We start from the raw sequence: 5,093 nt of genomic DNA, 5'->3' as shown, positions 1-5,093 counted from the left end.
TGCCATTGCCTTCTCCAGAAAACGAGTTAGCTAGTAATATATGTCAAATGTATATTAAAGACCAAAACTGATACAGGATACCACTGTGAGTATGGACCTTATCAACAAGGAAGCAGATTAGAAGCTGGGTGTTGGAAGGGTGTTTAGGATTCAAAGATCTAGAAAGTAAGAGGAAGTTGTAACAAGAACAGAGTTGTAGCAACAGAAGTGCTCATCTGGTTAAGAAAGTTCTGAGTGAACCAGTCCAGCTGAATTTCGGGCTGGAGAATAACGGAGGGAAGAGATGACAGGACTTTCTTATGGTATAAATAATGGTTTTGCAATGTGGGTGCACGATTTGATTACCTGCAACATTCATTTTTCTCAATGAAATATCTTCGACTTTATTCCTCGGTAAAAGGGTGAGTTCCTTACAATCACCCAGACATTATCGCATCAACTTGTGTAACTAGTAGAAATGTGTTTGTGGTGGTTTGGTTTGGGGCATTTTTTTCAGCCACCAATGAACTTATTACTGACCCAAATATTTGAGTCAGTGTCTCAGAGGGCGTTTAGGCAGAGATGTTAAGATCACAACATTTGATTGAACTCATGAATGGGTTAGAACACTGAGAAATGATGTAGGCTTCCTGGATCCCTGGATCTATTTTTCTTTTCTTTTCTTTCTTTGCAGCTATCAGTCAAAGACCCTGCCAAGTGCTCCTGAGTCACGATTCTCAGATACTGGCCACCCTTGCAAGTGGTCCCTACCCAAAAGTGTTGTCATCTTTGTGCTTGAAGGATATGAGCTGTCTTTACTGGAAATGTTAGTAGTGTTTCTACATAGCTTAACATTTGTTAGTTAAGGAGTCTGCCTGGAATGACTGTGGCTTTGTGTATTGTCACATCCTATAATCCTTGTTCTTCCTATGCACTCAATAGCCCTCTGTGGTCTTCTTGGATGAGCAGCACCTTTTTCACTTCATTTTATGGGAGAAATGCAAAGCGAAGTCCTCTAGGGGGCCAGTTGCCTACTTAGTTGAAGTTCAACTAATGATAGGAACTGTAGTTGAAGCATGGAAGCTAATTGCCTTCACTATCTTCATTCCATTGGCTTTCATTAAATGTCACTGGCCATGTGTTTTCAAGTACCGATCCTGCCATCCAAATGTAAACACATATTGACCCTCCTCATTGCAATCATCAACCCCCCCCACACACACACACAGACACACACAGAGACTCCCCATGGACTCACACACATAACTTTGCTTTCATTACAGAGAATCAAGCCTGCAAATAATTTTCTGCTTTGGGGCAGGAAAATTCTTTCCTGCTGGTAATGAAAACTATAAAAATGTGCCCATGAAACCTCTGTCTCCTTGGAATTCACTGCTGCTCAAACCAAGATTTTGCTGGTAACAAGTAGCTGAGGGAGGGGGTGGGAGGGTGAATTTTGCATGATTGGAGCTGTCTTCATCTAGTCCCGTGCTAAAATCTGGACTGCATGTGACAAGTACCCATGGAAAGTGAGCACATATTCTGCACTCCCCACAACGTGATCAAACATGGATAACTCTTAACGATTCTCCTTTTGTTCTTAAAATTAATTATGGGCTGGTCCAGAGAGCACTGAGGATCAACTCCTGCCTGACAAGAGTGTCTCACTGCAGAGGTTGGCAGGAAAGCATTTCCTAGGATATGAACCTAATTACACTGAAAATACAGAATGTTAAGGATAAAACCTCAGATTCACAATGTGGTTTGATCCAGCAAGGGAAAAAAAGGGAGGGGGGCTTTAATCCAAGCAGAAAATGAGGGTGCCTACGAATATGAATTTGATGGTATTGAGGGAGCCCAGTCAGAATCCCGGAGGCCAGGAGAAAGCCCAGGAAATTGTAACTAAGAGCTCTCATCATTTTTTTTTTCCCCTACCTGCTTGGCACCTTGGTCATGGCCCAGAGAGGCATCATTCATTTTACAGAGCAGTGTGTTCCCCTCTTCAGACTTTGACATCACTGTGAAAATTCAAACGAAGGCTTCTTTGCAGAAGTGGTTTTCCTCCCATGGACACCCCACATTCTGAAGGGAAAAAGGGCCGTGCTGATGACTTTGCCCACACGAATTCTCCTGTGCTCTCCCCATGTGCCCGAGTCCCTTATCCCTGGCATGTGCATGCACATACACACAAACACACACAACTCTTTGGAACTGAGTCCCCAAGAAATCAGAGATTTCTGTTCTATGTGTGATGCCAAACAGGAGCAAAACCTGTCCGCTCCTACTCATAAATTCTGTTTCATTGCAACAAGAAAGCACATTCTTTCTCTGTCTTTCTCACACGCACACTCACACACATCCACTCCCGGAAATGTTCTGACTTTTCAGCACATGATCAATAGGCGGATACCCACCTCAGGAAAGTTGCAGTTGCTGTTTGCATCTCGCAGGCAATGGGAACTCTGGCAAAGCTGTATTCTGAAGAACCATTGAAGTGGTCAGCATGAAGGCTGACTTCATTCCCCAAGAGAGGAAACAAGTGCGCCTTGATGAGGGTGAGTTGGTCCCCATACCATCATATCGTCAGCTCGACTTGTCACAGGGTGTCCTGACATGCTAGCTTGACATTCAAAAAATAGATAGCCTGGATGAGAAATCATGGAGGAAAATAACTGTACATGGCAGAGAGGAATAGGAAGACACTTCTGAACCCCTGACTCCCCAGGTGGCTCAGACAGTACAGAATCTCCTGCAATGCAAGATATACATGTTTGATCCCTGGGTCAGGAAGACCCCCCGGAGAAGGGAATGGCAACCCATGACAGTATTGTCTGGATAATCCCATGGACAGAGGAGCCTGGCAGGCTACAGTCCATGGGGTCACGGAGAGTCGGACACAACTAAGTAACTAAACAACAACAAAACCTTCTCTAAGAAAATCACTCGCTGGCATCCCAAAATGTCAACGTGAACGTCTAATAAGGTTAAGGGATTTGATTCTTTCCAAAGAAAAAGGAAATAATAGTCAAATCAAAAAAATTGTTTAATAGGAAAACAATACCCTGGTCTCTTTCACACCTCAGATGAGAAACTCAAAAATCAATTTACAAAGAAAGTTCTTGCTTTCCTTGTGAATTAGGAACTCTGCAGATGAAAAATTCCTGTCTTTGACTTCAATTTCTGCCACAAACTTGAGAAGCAGCTCAGTTGGTGTTCTCGAAAGCTGCCCCTGAGGGCATGTGATGTCCAATTTTTTTTGATAAAATGATATTTTCCAACCTCATGAATATCACTTCCATTTTCCTGGATGCTTCAGCAGATACATGCAAGACTCTGCATTCAAGTGGATTTTGTCATCTATATCTCTCTAAACACCATTCCCTACCTGAACACTTTTGAATACCACTTAATGAAATAATTTTCTTTGCTTTTAAAAAAAAGCAGTATCCAGTTTTGAAATGTAATCATTCTGTTATCTCAGCTCATTATAATTACCCTTGAAATAATCAGTAATTACCTTCTTTTAACCTGTAGTTCTATCTTGGGCTACAACTGAAGGATTCAAGTGAGAGGAAATGAGGGTTCTCACTCTCCTTGAAAAAAATCTGTTCTTAAGCAAATCTTTCAGTATACACCCTCTGATCCTTTTCTGCCTTGGTTTCTTTACTTGGGTAATTTTCTCTTCAACAGCATTCTCATTTTCAAAGAATAGTGTTGGTTTTAAAAAATAAATAGGTGACTTTCAAAAGGAGGAAGATACCACCTTCTAAAAGGAAGAGAAGAAATACATACCCCACTCACACTCTCTCAGATATTATTTTGTTTTTTGCTCAGCATTGATCTCAAGTCAGTGGTAAAGACACAGAGTTTATGTAACTTATGCCCAGATCAGCTGAGTGGTGGAACTCCCGTCCAGACTTCTGGGATCCTAACGTCCCAGTCAAGGCCTCTGAAGCTTCCCAAGGTCATGAAATGGATGTGTGAGAACTGTCAGAAAAGTTCTAGGATGTCTGAAATTGGGTATTTTTTTTTTTTTGCATCATTTCCAGTATTTGCATTGTTTGAGCTTCAGTATTGAATATTAGTGTTGTAAGAGTTTGTGTGTATGTGTCTATGTGTGTGCTTTTAGCAGTAGTAGGAATCATTAATGTAAAATAATCTAAAATATTAGCATCAGCCATCTTGTTGCTTACTGCAGGCTGTGTTCTTACACTGACCATATAGAAACAGGAGGCAGAGTAAACCCACCACACGTACACCTCAGTCAGGCAGGCCTTTTGCCTGGTCTGTATTGTGAATGGGGGGACATGGAATATAAATAAAAATAATATTAATAAATAAAAATAAATTAAAAGTAAAAATAATTTTTAAATAAAGTGAAAATTTTAAAAAATCAGCAATGAATAAATGTATTTTTAATGCTAAGAAAAATATAGAGAATTTCACCCTTTTAAGCATCTCCTGGATCTTTATTTTTTTTAAATGCCAAGAAAAGAAAAATGGCAGTGCTGAAAACCAAAAACTTAGTAGAAAGAATCCAAACCTTTAATTACCCAAGCTAAATGGAATTTAGAAGCACATCGTGAATGATGAAAAAATCTTCCTTTTTCTCTTGGGAAAAGAAATGTATTTTATATCACTAACAAGAGCCAGAAATAATCTTTAAATCTAAACTCTTTGTGTAAGGCATCTACAAATAGATCAAAAGGCAAAGAGTCACTTCTGTTGTTGTTGTTTAGTCACTAAGTCATGTCCAACTCTTGTGACCCCGTGGTCTGTAGCCCACCAGGCTCCTCTGTCCATGGGATTTCCCAGGCAAGGAGTGGGTTGCCATTTCCTTCTTCAGGGAACATTCCAACCAAAGGATTGAACCCGGGTCTCCTGCATTGGCAGGCAGATTCTTTACCACTGAACCACCACTACCTACAAATATAAAAATAATCTCAGCATCTTTCTTCTGAAAGTCCAACTCATCCACCTTAACTTGCTGGAAGTATGAATTAAAAATTTTTATAGCAGAAGAAAGCCATGTAAATATATACCATAAAATCTATACACAATGAATGTATAATATCTAACTAAATTCTCAATTGTTATTTTTTAAATTATAATAC

General features: G+C 40.2%; 1 non-coding gene across 1 annotated transcript; it reads left to right on the top strand.

The window, feature by feature from the left end:
• The first annotated feature begins 4,154 nt into the window (after window positions 1-4,154).
• Window positions 4,155-4,290, top strand: LOC129549489 (small nucleolar RNA SNORA51). The gene has a single exon (XR_008684585.1). It is a non-coding gene; the product is annotated as a small nucleolar RNA SNORA51 (small nucleolar RNA).
• Window positions 4,291-5,093: the final 803 nt, after the last annotated feature.

The sequence above is a fragment of the Moschus berezovskii genome, chromosome 26 (genome assembly GCF_049115385.1).
Source record: "Moschus berezovskii isolate FMDL1 chromosome 26, NW_MosBer_1.0, whole genome shotgun sequence".
Lineage (NCBI taxonomy): Eukaryota > Metazoa > Chordata > Mammalia > Artiodactyla > Moschidae > Moschus > Moschus berezovskii.
This window is presented reverse-complemented; position numbering and strand designations above follow the sequence as displayed.